This window comes from Corapipo altera, unplaced genomic scaffold (genome assembly GCF_003945725.1).
Source record: "Corapipo altera isolate COAL_440 unplaced genomic scaffold, ASM394572v1 45, whole genome shotgun sequence".
In the NCBI taxonomy this organism is placed as follows: domain Eukaryota; kingdom Metazoa; phylum Chordata; class Aves; order Passeriformes; family Pipridae; genus Corapipo; species Corapipo altera.
This window is the reverse complement of record NW_020884877.1, coordinates 12,042,283-12,056,364: the sequence shown is the minus strand read 5'-3', so window position 1 is coordinate 12,056,364 and position 14,082 is coordinate 12,042,283.

Sequence of the window (14,082 nt, the reverse complement as noted above, 5' to 3'; positions counted from 1 at the left end):
TCTCCAAAGAAAAACAGAATAGATAAAGATGAATTTTAGTATTTGATGTAATCCAAAACAATGTAATATGCTACAGCTCAGCATGTCGTGGTAGACTATAACAGAGCAAGTTATAAAGGAAGGCAGATACAACATCCGTTTTTCACATTCCTAATGAACAGTGTGAATTCGTTGCTTTCAGAATAACAGATGATTTAATTGAATCTGTATAATCTAATGCAATCAATCTCATTTAGCTAAATGTCACACAGCCCTTTTCACCAAGAGGCAGTTTATGTACACACACCAAAGAGCAGGGCCAATTTCTGAAACCCTCACTAATGTGAGATCAGTTTTTAGGAGTTGCCCAGAAAAAGCATGCACTTCTATTTTGTTTCTAACTTAACCGCTAAAAACACTGCTTTCAAAAAACATTCAAAAGTTTGTGGTCTAACAGCAAAAACCCAGAGAACTACGGTCTGCTGAGCCTGGAGAAGAGGAGACTGAGGGGAGACCTCATTGCAGCCTACAACTTCCTCGTGAGGGGCAGGCACTGCTCTGTTCTCTGTGGTGAACAGTGACAGGACCAGAGGAAATGGCCTGAAGTTGTGTCACGGGAGGTTTAGGTTGGATATTAGAAAAAGGTTCTTCACCCAGAGGGTGGTTGGGCACTGTAACAGGCTCCTCAGGGAAGTGGTCACACCACCAAGCCTGACAGAGTACAAGCATCATTTGGATGACACTCTCAGGCACATGGTGTGACTCTTGGGGATGGTCCTGTGCAGGGCCAGGAGTTGGAGTCAATGATCCTTGTGGGTCTCTTTCAATTTGGCAAAAAAACCTCCCAAAAACACATTAAAAAAAAAAAAAAAAAAAGAAGGAAAACCCCCTGTACTTACTATACTTAACCTGAGTGTTAAGCAAAGTGTAGGAGTGAATATGCTTTTAAGGCTTTTTTTTCCCTGGTGAGTAAATTGTCATTTTCCAGGGGCCAAGCAGCTTTCATTTTTGGTATATAGCTAGTTTTTCCATCATATATTTCATACATCTTGCAACACTCTGTGGGGTGTTATGAGTATGGCTAGTCATTCAGTACTTGCAGGTAATAACCAGATGATTTACCCAACCAGCTCTCCTATCAGCGGTGTTTGCAGTGTGTCCTGTCTGCAGAGAGATGCAGGGCCTGGGGAGCAGCCCCCTCCCTGGTCCTTGCCCTGTGACTCATATCTGCTCAGATGCCTGCAATGTACATGCTCTCACCACTTGTGTCCTCTACTTCTGTTCTGATTTCATCGCTAAACCTTTATCAAATGACACCCTGCAGGATACGGGGTGGAGGGTTCTGCCCACGCAGCAGGTTTGTCCACAGGGATCAGCAGGCTTTTGATACCACCAGGAAGTGACAGGAGTTACAACCTTTCCCTTTGCTGTGCCACGTTTATTATAAGTTGTCAATGGCTGAGCACTGACTTTCCTCTAGCTCAAACTCACATTCAGTGTGCTGTTATAGGTGTACCATCCCTTGCCTCAGTAGACAAGCACTATTATTAACTAGGTTTTGCTAAGTAGATGATTGACCGGTTATCCTGCAAAGACAACATAAGGAGTGTTTCTTTGTTGATTTTCCTACAAAGTAGAATTTGTAGGATGTTAAAACTTGAACTTATTTATCTGTGTTAATGCACCCAAAGAATTCTACTGATTCGTGATGGTTTTAATTGGAAATTAGTCCTATCAGAAAGATGTGAAGTGGGGGAAAACCCTAAAAAAGAAGTGGCTCATGAGCTCAAATTTCTGGTCTCAAGAGCTAGGTAGAGTCAAATATTTGAAGGCATTTTGGCACCTAAATTTACTTTGCTGTAAAGATAGGAAACCTACATTTATGTATCCTAAAATACTGTAAAGTGCGTAAGTATGTTTTCATAAGAGATCTTGGAACTTAAATCTCATTATGGGAAAGAGTCACTTTTGAAAATAAAATACAGATCTTTAAATCACTCTGTCATTTTGAAAATAAATATGAGATTGTAAGTGACCCCAGTGGCCTTAAACCTCAGTCTAGATAATTACACCACTAGTTGCATTTTACAATGCTCTCTAATTAATTGTCATTTTAAGTCAATCCATAGGGAAGAACAAAACTCAAAAAAGTCATCATTTCTGGCCTATGCCTTACTTAAAAGCTCTTTCATTTTCCAATCCCTGCTTACCTTTTGAAACTTAACAGGCTCAGAGACTAAGAAAGTAGGTGATCAAAAGATGCTGATTTATGATCTAAAGCATTTGAACATTTTTAAGACCTTCAAGAGTACAATTTAATGTGTCCCCAGGTGACTTTAGTTTACACAGCCAACCCTTACAGCACAGATAATCTAGGCAGACGTTGTCTTTGGCAGCATTACAGGACTACATTTCAGAAAACTGGCCTGTTTGTTAACTGGTTTTCACTGTTTCAGACAGCCACTCATGCATTATTTATGGCATCAGGCATTGCTATATGTTTTCTTTCACCTTCTATTTGATTACAGAAACATAATTGTGGTTAGCAGAAAAGCAATGGAAATATTGCAAATATAGATTTAACTCTCCTTTGTGTCTCATCTCTTTTCAGGGTGTGTAGGAATATTTGGTTTGGGGGTTTACTTGAATTTCTTTTTGACTTGATTCACAATTAAAAGTATCATCATACAATATTTGATTTGCTCAAAGAGCTTCTGAACCTCTGAATGAAAACTAACTGAATGAGCTATTAATCTCTGGAATGCTGAAATCCAGGATGTTTACCCTGCAATCATCAGGGTTTGCAGTTTACAGGTTAGGTTACCTGAATAAAACATCTGGGATCCACTTATTTTCTTGTAGTCATTTACACTCCCCTCAGTCCCCCACCTAGCCCTAAAATCCAAAAAATATACATGGAAAAAAAGATATTGGCATTAATCTGAGAAACATCTAAGCACTGCTAACATAAATACAAGAAGCACTTTCACAGACTATCAGCACAATGACTTACCCATTTTTATCTACTTAACCAGTTTGTCGAGAACAAATTACACAGGGTGGGGGTGGTGTGTGTGTGAAAACTGAGTAAATTTGGGTTGATTCATCACCTGTCCTAGTTTGCAGATCAATCAGTTAATAATTTCATTGACCTGGAGGATCATTCAGAACAATATATTTAATTCAGTCATGCATTTAGTTTAATTAAGGTTTGAAGTTAGAGTGCTCTGCTGGCAAAGAGATATTAAATCTGTTTTCTTTCTGCTTTTCATTCACCATGTGAATTTCTTCTAGTGGCTATCACTCATAAAGGATCTTTTATTTTAGTTTTTCTAGATTGTCCACTTCTTTTGTGAAATTCTGCACTTTCTTTGGAATACAAACCACCTGAAAATCTTTCTGCATCATTTAATGAATGTGCTGGAAGTGTTAGGCCTCTTGGACACTGCAGCAAACCAACAATTAACATCAATATGTCATTCAGCTGCTCTGGAAAATAAGAGTAACAGGTCTTTGATAATCAACATGTACTATGACAGAGCTCCACAAGCTTCCAGTGCTGAATTTGGTCCCACACATGATGCTAGAACATTTGGAGATACTTTGCTTTATTGTGTGCTCTTCTTATAGTGCTCTTTTTCCAGCAGTTACTCTCTCTTTCTTTCCTTGTGTAACTCACTCTCATATTTCAAAGCCCCACAAGTTTGCCACAAGTTGAAATTAGTGTTCATTTTGTGTACTGCACTAAGTGTCAACAATGTCATGTAACCTGACAGCCTCTTTGGTGTGTCTGTGCCAACCTCCACGCAATGCAGAAAAGATGGATTTACACCATGTTTCACTAACTGCAGCTATCAAACAATAATTCATCATCACCTTAATTTAATGAGAAGAATCTTACTGAAGTACTTGTTGATACTGTCAGTATGTCTTAAATTCTGAAGAGCAACAGTTGGAGCTTTGCAGACCTATCTTTTAGGCCTGCCCTAAGGACTGAACAGTCCATGCATGTTGCAAGACTATGGCTAGGAATAGGACATTTTTCTTGCCCCCCCGATGCCCTGGAACAATTTGACATGATGTAGGAGGTTCAGTCATACACTTAATGTTCAGTCAGACAGAACATTAAGATTTTCCTCTGCTCTTGGTTTCCACGTAACTGGCCAGCTTCTTTGGTAAGCTGTTTCAATCATGTATGAATGGTCTTTACTACTTATCTAGGATCATTACAGTCTCTGCATTGCATTTGTGTTAAGTAATGTTTTCAAAGGAGTGAATAGCTGAGATGTACATAAGTTTCATATTTTAGAGAAGATCAGGTACCTGCAAAAGCAGGAGTATTCAGGAGGAAGAGCTAGTTGGACAGCTAGCCATTTCACTCTCCTGTTCCTCAGTGTATGACTTAAAAATCTAGTCACTAGATCTCTTTGTTTTAAGATAGAGTTACCCCTCTGGGACTCATAGCCAGAGGATTTGGGAATTTATTTGCTTTGAATTAAGGTTCTACTTTACTTCAGTAGCTATGGTTTCAACTAGCAAATTGGTTAATGGCTCTGTAGGCAGATCCAGGACTCTGGACAAGGTCCAATATGGATATCCATCATTCATGTGGGGTGATTGAAAACACTTTTTGTCCTGGTGGTATGAAATGCAGTGCACATGATTGGATTATGCTAGTTTTCCTACTTTGTTTCTTTTCTATATTTTAGTGGAAAAGGCTGCTCTAACAGTCCTGAATTCTCTGCTGTCATGGTGGTGATAACATGAGGGACTGGTCACATGTAGGTTTTGGATGCCCAAAGTGCTATATAGTGAAGATTGTAGTTACTTTTATTCTTCACTTTGATTTATCAGGTACATGTGGATATCTCCATCACAGATCAGTCCAATTGTATTATACAACTATATAATAAAAAACCAACATTCTTATTGTTTTCAAGGTGTTACCTGAGAAATCTCAGGAGATTAATTGACAGCTGGAAAAAACAGTTGTGAAATAATTTCACCCAAATATTTATATCTTTGCTGTTCATTGCTGAGTCATGAATTTTACCATGAAACAGATATTTCTGATATTGATATTTTGGTTTCAGAAGGATGAAATTGAAGAGCCACAGGTCTGGCTTGAGAGCACATCCTTGAAAAGTCCATTTGCTGTTTGAATGTTATTTGGCCAGTTTGGAGAATGGCTGGGCATCACATGATTCATGCTATGGCTGTCATGGCACACGGGGAACATGTCTTGCTCCCTGATTATTAACTTTCCCCTTCACTCTCTTTTTTAAAATTATTTTTTTTGGCTGAAAAACTAATTGGAGGACAGAGACCATGACTGAAAAGTATTTTATTGTGTTTGGAAGCACAGGTAAAAAATATCCGTTTTTTGCCTTTGCAAACTGTACAAAATTACAAAATTTTGCAGTCTTCTCCATGAAAAATTATACTGGATCTGCAATAGTTCTGTCCACTAATATCTGAAAAAGCACTAAATTTGTTATTTTAATAGCTTCTTCCCTTTTCAGTTAAGCTTAGTTTTTCTACTTCTGCAGTACTTAGCCTTCTGCTTGAGCTAGGTGTTCCCCTATTTACAGAACAAACTTCTTCCTTTACATTTTGACACGTGCTCTTCCAAGAAGCCTGTTAGCTGTTCAATAGCAAAAAGGTACTTGAAAGAAAAAGATGCATCTGGAGCAACTGGAGTACTGCAGGACTGTCCCCCAGCTGTGGGCTTCTGGGGCAGAGACCCTCTCTCGCTCAGAGTATATATACAATGCCATTGCTTCCAGTTTAATGACCTCACATCTTCTTACTTTGTCTCACTGTGAGTTTGTTCTTGTTAAGGGCCTGATCCATCAAAGTACTTAAGCTCATGGTTGGGGGTTGTAAACCCACTAGGGTAAGTACCTTGACTTTTTATAACCCTGTAAAGGGTGTAAAGTGTGTACCTATGGCACTATAAAAGATGGGTTTAAATGATGTCTGTGATAAGAGCTAACCTTTCCTGTTCAGCACTTATTTTCCTCTGTAACACAAGAAGTTTCTGCAGTTTGTGTTGCATATATTTCAAACAAGGCTGGTTTTGACAAATTGACTGTTTCTTTTTTAGTTCTATCTTTTTTGCACTTGTCTAAAAGAGCACCTACACCTAATAAATTTTCGAGACATTCTTGTTTATCTGTATTCCTCAAAAAACTGCTGGGATTCTGTTAGACACTCTGGAGGATTACTTAATACTTAAAAAAATTCAATTCAGCTTCTTAAAACACTTAAACCAGATAAGAAAACAGGACCATCACAATAAGTTCAAACCGTTTTCCTGCAGACACCACCACAGGGTAAGTTTTAAGTTAAATCCTGTTCTGAGAACTGAATTTGGTCCAATGCAGAATTTTAATTTTTGTAAGCACTGGAAAGAAAAAGTAATTAAATCTCTGTATAGTCCTTGTGTACTATAAATATATTAACAAAATGGGCAAAGGAAATCAACTCCTAAATTATTAGCAGTAGTAAAATGCTGAATATTGAAACACAGTTTAATTTATTAATTTATAATTTTTATCAGGCTAAAATAGGCCTCCAGGAGCAATTTAGGAATTACAATAATGCAGTTGTTCAGCCTAAGCAGCAGCTAGATATACAGCTGGTTCAGAGCCCACAGAAAGAGAGTCAAGCTCTCATTGTAAAACTTTTAAGTAACCAATGTATCTGTAAATCTCCAACTCCAAAATTAATTTAGACTATCTGCTTTGGATGCATTTAGAGAAAACTGGTTAAGCCCAATACGAAATATAATGACTAGATGACATATATTAGTATCAGAGACAACTGGAAATCTTTTAGCCTATGTATTAGGTTGTAGATTTGCAAAAAAAGGTTAGTAGGTAGGCATTTCAAAGCTGAGCCTGTTAAGGGAAGGTTTTTGCTGAATATTTCATTATATGAAAAAATGGTCTCAATTCATCTGCTGTACAGGGCAGATGACACGCCTCACAATCATCATCAAAGTAACACTAACCTACTGGGAAGTTCCCAAACTACCATAGTGCAGACCCAATCTGTTTGAAATTCAGCATCCTTTCTCAGCTTCCATCTGCAACTACAAGGAGCACTCACGGCTGAGGAAAAAGCCTGAACGTTATGTATTTCATCCAACATCCTGTTGCTTTTCAAGTAGTGTTTCTTTTCTGGAGCAGCACTCAAAAGTACTGAGAGGAGTGACCTGCTCCTGTTATACTCGGAGGCTTAGCCATCTTTTAGAAGACTTTCAATATCAAAGCAGGAAAAATGTGAGTGGATCAGAGATCTGAATAATCTCCTTGGCAAAGGTGTAGCCTGAAATCCTACTAATGTCCAGTTTGGGAGGATTTCCTCCGGAAACATAGGTCATAAGACAGCAAAGGGGACATTAGGAGGTCTCTACTGTAAACTTCTCATATCAGGATCAGTTTTGAAGTCAACCCAAATTACTCAGGGCTATATATGGTCTGATTTTGAATCCTCCATTTCATGGTTGGAATGTGTCCTATGGACATTGCTCCAGTGTCATTCTCAGGGAAACATTTATAATACACATATGTGCTGGTTTTGGCTGGGATAGAGTTCCTTCACAGTACCTTGAATGAGTCTACATTTGGGATTTGTGCTGAAAACAGTATTGATAACACAGGGATATTTTAGCTACTGCTGAGCAGTGCTCATACAGAGTCAAGGCCTTTTCTGCTTTTCACACATCCCACCAGTGAGGAGGCTGGGGGTGCACAAGAAGTTGGGGACAGCTGACCACAGCTGACCCAAGGGATGTTCCACACCATATGGTGTCATGCTCAACATGTTTCTTCTAAACAACTATTTTAAGATTTATTCTCTAAAAAAATTGCTTTTAATTCAAGCTTTATTCAGTTACTTTCTATCTTATGCTACCTGTCAGTCAGGTGTCTTTCTACTACAGGTTTATTAATCAGGACCCAAAGACAGAAAAACTGAATACTAAATGGCATTAAATATTATGTGGCATAAACTCATTTCTAGACCAAAAAATCTCATAAAATGCATTGCATCCTCATGGAACAGAAACCATTCAATGGACTTCTAACATGTTGTAACATGTCAGTAAGTTATTTACAAACTTAAATACCTACTGCACACAAAGAGAGACTTGTTTATTTGAAGAGATTGCAAAATTTATTTTTCAAGGAATAATAAAGCCTAACTGAGAAGGGCAATCAAGAAGTCTGTGAGACTGTGTTTCACTGTTTCCATAGTAACCTCCTTACTGAGTGAGTAACCTTAGTTAGAGAAAATCCTATAAGCGAATATATTGTAAAAATTTCTCGGTCACAATGAACACACTCTCACAGTTTGGCTTTTTTAATTGCTTTCACAAATATCTTGCCCTTTTATTAGTTTCCTTGTTTTCTTTAAGAAGCAAAACTTGAAGCAAAACCTGCCCTACACATGGCTCTCAGCATTTAAAAAGACATGTTTCAGGTACAGTACATTTAATTACAATTTAACTATGTTGGTAGGGAAAATAAGGAAAACCAAATTCAAAGAGTAAAGGAATTGACCTGTGCATTTGCCCAGAAAATTACTCAAACCTTTCCAAGAATATTAAAACTGAAAATCTGGGAATTAACACAAGCTGCAGAATCACTTGCCCAGCTCCCTGCTTCAAGCAGATCCATCTCTCAGTTTTTGCAAAGGCCGTGGCCAGAAAAAGACAGAGCCACTTGATTTGATTTTGCACAACCATAAAGAGAAGACTGGAAAACCATGATTTGAATGAAAAGCTTTCCAAGTTCTGTGAAGAAATCACTAGGGTTTGGGCTTGAATTGTTTGTGCCTGTTCTTTGTCCCGATGAGATGAGAAGCAAAATGTTCTCAAACTGACCCTTAGAGCCCCAGCCATGCTCAGCAGCCACCCCAGGACAGACCAGCTGTGTACAGCTGTGCACAGCTGTGTGGGTGGCACACAGACAGCCTGAGGCTGGCAGCATCAGGGCCCCGTGGAGGCTGGTGGCTCTTGTCCCATCCCGGCCAGGAGCGGCGCAACTGTGGGGAATCATGGCAGCCCCAGCCGTGGGCATCTGGCACCCCTTGGGATGAGGGACAGGCAAAATGCTGGGATGTGGGTCTGCGGGAGGGCTCACAGGGAACTGGAGAACAGCCCTGCTATGGCATTGCTGGGGTAGGGGCTGCTTGGAGGGCTGACAGGATCCTGGGCTGTGGGCTAGGCAGGGCAGACAGGCCCATCAGTGCCTTAAGGCCATGACAGACTATGGGTTTTGGGTAAAAAGCTTTGAACCATTAATAAAATGGGGAAAAGCCTTACTCTTGAAGTATTTTAACACATCTAGAACTACGAAACATCAGAAAGAATAAATCAACATGATATTTTTATGGTCATTATAAAGTCCTGCGGTATCTGAGGGCTTTGTAGTAGGTACCAGGCAAATGCGGAATGATATAAAGCCCTTGCTTGAACAGGTCATCCAGTTAAGGTCCCAGTTTTGCACAAAATGCACATGCTTTACTTCAGTATCCTAAAACAAGGACGTGACTAAGTAAGTTATATAGTTTTATTTTTTTATTCTGAGGAATTTAAAAATGAACAATGTATAAATATGATTTCACTGGAGACAAGATAGCTAGCAGCTATGATACCAGGTGCAATCCTTTTCAAAATTAATAGTAATTATTTTTAATGTGTCTTATTGACTTCTAATAATCTCTGAGGGGATTAATAGCTAAGAAAGTATGTATGTGTTGATGATAGAAAGCAGAATGAAGTGTACTGATTTATTGCAACTCTTCATTAAGTTTAAAAGCATTCCACTGTGATGAAGACATCAACCATAGGCTGTGCTATTTTCACACTGCAAAGGAATAGTTAAGAGCAGGAAGACAAAAAAAGAAAGCAAACAATGTTTTAACTTGAACTCAAGCCAGATTTCACAAAAACAAGACCCTATTCAAATCTAACGAAGCAATACATGTTAAGAGTATCCACAACTTTTCAACTTTTCCCTGTTTAATGACATGGATGAAACATATCTGCTTATACGTGTTTTAAAAATTTTACTAGGTTAGATAAATAGTAGTTTACTATATTGCATGAAGATAAGCATGTAATTGAACTTCCTGTAAATACTTGAGTCTGGATCCTCATTGCCTATTACCTATAATGATATAATTCTGCTGATTCTTATGGAGTTATATTTAAACCATCATTTTATAAGACAGAACAAGAAGGACCTTTTCATATTTTTTGCTCAGTAAAATTCTGATTTAATTTTGTAATTAAAAAGATAAGTTACAATTCAAAGAATAAGATCAAGAAATAATGTGAAGTTTAAGTTTATATAACCTATGTTGTAAAAAGGTTTCTTTTGGATCTTATATTTAATGAATTGACAGAAGACTGTTACATACTACAGCTGTAGGTTTTGGACACAGGCAGCACAGAATTAGAACAAAAAGTTGACTGCTCTTTACCTAGAAAAATGGAGGTAATGTAAACTTCTAATTCAAAAGGAAAATTCCTCTTAAATCCAATGGGATCAAAATTTTATCTTGTGTTCCTAATTATTTCCTGGTGAGTTTTATACATGTGAATATTACCAGCAAAAATCAGGTCATTAACACAAGCAACTCAACATTGCAAAATACTGAATGCTTGCTTGTTTCCCAAATGACACATGGCCCTGCAGTCTGTGCATGTACGTGTCCCCATGTAATAGAGCTGAAATTCTTCATAAGCATTATCATCAGTCATCTTTCTCAGAGGAAAATGAGCACAGTATGTCATTATGTCTAGGACTGTATCACAGTTTGGCTACTAATGGGCATTGGGCCAAACTCCAGGGGGAAAAAAAAAGGTGATATTTATTTTGGAAGCCTCTCAAAACAGGGACTTTCTCTTTTGTGGTACTTAGCACACTGTCGACTTACGAATAGAAAGAAATAATTCAAATTCTGATATTGAGTTTGGGCAAGATGTTCTGAATGTTTATCTGAAGAAGATTAATTAGACTACCGTATTTCTTCTGACAGAGCCTGGGTCATTCCTGCCCTCAGCTTTTGATAACACATCATCTTCAGTGGGTCTCCTTGCTCCACAGACCTCTCCAAAGTATGAGGGGGCATTTGCAGAATCCTCAAATATGAATGCCTTGCGCTCATTCAGAACTTTCGCCTGCAAAATTGCCATGTCTTGATTAAACTCACTATCAAGTTATCATATTTCCTACAATTTTCTGGAAGGGCCAGAGAGAAAGATTTAGGTGTGTTTAGTACTTTGGTAACAGCATAGGTGGTATTTCCTTCTGGGGACTGACTGATCTCACAATCCTGGTTTTTGTGCTCCATATTCTGTACTTTCTTACCTTTATCTCCTTGAGGCTTATAGAAATGTGTTTTTTTAAGTATCTTTCTTAGGAGTGATGAAGTGTGCAAGCCCAGCTTATTCAGACAAAATTGTTCTGAGAGTTTGCTGGACCTCATTCACACACATATGCTGCTCCTGACCATCCCAATATTTCTCTTCATCTCCAGTCATATCACGTGCCCACTGGCACCATTCATAGGGAACACTCCATGCCTCCTCCAGTTGGCTGCTATTATGCTTACTAGAGTATCTCAGTACACCCACAGGGCAGAGCTCAGCTTGATGACTGGACTCAGAGTGTAGTAATAAAGTAATTATATTTATTGTCCAGGGACCTTAATAGTTTTGGGATTATTTATGCAGGTAAGAACAGTTTTCATAATTTCTTCCCATCTGCATATGATATAACTTCAACATTGCTGTCCAAATATGCATTTTTCTCTTCTTTTCAAACTTTGTCAAGGCATGCATTTTAACAGTATTTCTACTTCTGGATTCTGTTTACTGTCAAGTCTAATAGTACCTTTTACTTCTGTACATGAGTTCAGAAAAGAAACTTTTTTTGACTCTTAGGTTGCCCTTAGATGAACAATTGCTGTTAGAGTTACTTTGTGCCCCATACATGCAGATATATACTCACTGAGGTTTCTAGAATCATAATAAAATACTTGTAATATAGCAGTAGAATCCCAGATTTTATCTACAGGCTGTGCATCAAAATAGACATGATATTCCTCCCTCTGTCTCATAACGTTCCCTTGGAAAATACTAGATCACAAAAAAGTATTCCCAGTAGAGCAATCTTCCAGTTTTTCTGCTACTGTAGATGCTGTCTCAGTCGTTCTGTTGCTTCTGGTTAATAAGTCATAAAACCTGTCATAAAGCCTGTCATGATAAGTGTATATGTCTTTTCTGCCAAAATACTTAAGTTATAGTTCCCAGAATAGAAAAAACTACAATGCGAGAAGTTACTATGGAAAGTTGCAATAGATCCTCTTTCAACTCAACTGCACTCTTCAGAGGCTTCAGAGGAGTCAGAGTCCTCAGAGTCCTAGGCTAGACCTTTTTTCCAGGCTTATTGCCTCAGGATGAATTTTTTTTCCCTTTCTGAGTACATTTACTTGAAACTACTTTGTTATTGATCTTCAGTGCTAGGTTTCCATCCCAACTTCCTTTTGGTCCCCTTTCTTTTAGTTTTGGAGGCACTAGTCACTGGTGGTTAGCAAGACTCCTTTTCTGGCAACTTCATCAAATTCTCAATAGATCTCTCTCTCTATCTGGAAAACCTCAATTCTCTTCTTCCAAATATTGGTATTTCATAACTATTGTATCTTATAGCTATTAAATAGGTTTTATTCTTTTATGTATTCTGCAGATAAGGTGTTTCTGTCTCTGCAAACCTTTAAGAACAGATTGGATGTGGACCTGTTAAAAATTATATGGATGCTCCTGCTTTGCAGTAGCACTCATCCCAAGTGGTCTTACTCTAATTTTCTGTGTTGTGATTGCTTTGACCAGCTCCCAGCACCAATAACCAGTTTTATTCCTTCTCACAGATTTTTCCAGCAAAAAAGAAACATTGAATTTCAAGAGCAGACAGTGAGACCTTACAGTCCATGACAATAAAATGCCAAGGCTAGTATTACACCCTGCCCTATTACCTCTAAGAGACATAGTTCAGACTTGGAGTAACATGTAATGAATACTTACAGGAAATACAACATAGTAAACTCACCAGAGTTAAAAAGAATTCCCGAATACATTCAAGTATTGAGTAATATTTAACATCTTTTTTTGTTGGTGGTCGTAAGCAGGATCATGTTCAGATGAGATGTCAGCATTTGTGATAAATTTTCCATACTATTTTACTATAAATAGGAAGCTACTCTTGCATTCTTTAGATTTTTCTATTTCTAAAAAAAAACATTTAGAGCTAAACAACACTGAATTTTGTTTCGGTTTAAAATGTCCCTACTGAGATTACTTATTGTTTTGCCTAGTCATCACTATGAAAGACCTAGAAATATAGAAGCATAAAGAAACTTGAGAAAAGTGTACACTGATGGTCCTGAAAACAAACTAACAACTGCACATGAGAGTACCTCTGACTTAAGAAAAACATGATTCAAATTGGAAAATAAAGAAAATGTGCATGTAATTCTGCCACGATTACTAGGGAAAATTAAAGTATCTTATTTGGTAGATTGGTTTACTTGAAGAAAGACCTGTGCCTACCTGACATAACTACTTTGCAAAGTTAATAGCACACTTCCAGACACATAGGTAAACTTTCAAATACCATGAGTTAATTTTAACAAGGAATTGAGGATTTCTCTAACTTCCACTTGATAAATTTAGAAACTGGAAAATTCTAAAAGTTGTGTTAATATTAGATTGTAAGATTGTGAGATTGTAAGGCTCAACACTGTGGATATTCAGCAAATGGAAATAACTCTTGCTATTTTCTTGTTTGTATAAATTATCTCCCTCTACTAAATATACAATGGAACTGAGAACACAAAGAGAATCTGAATAATAAAATGAAGAACAACTGGAATTTGCCTGATATTGTATCAGACTATGAAAGGAAATGAAGTAAATTAATTCCAGATAATGGAGTAAAAAAACCACTTATACAGATTGTGATTGCATGATTTTGCTCTAGACTCTGACAGTATTCTGGGCAAGAAAATTCTATCATAAGTGGAATGGAAACT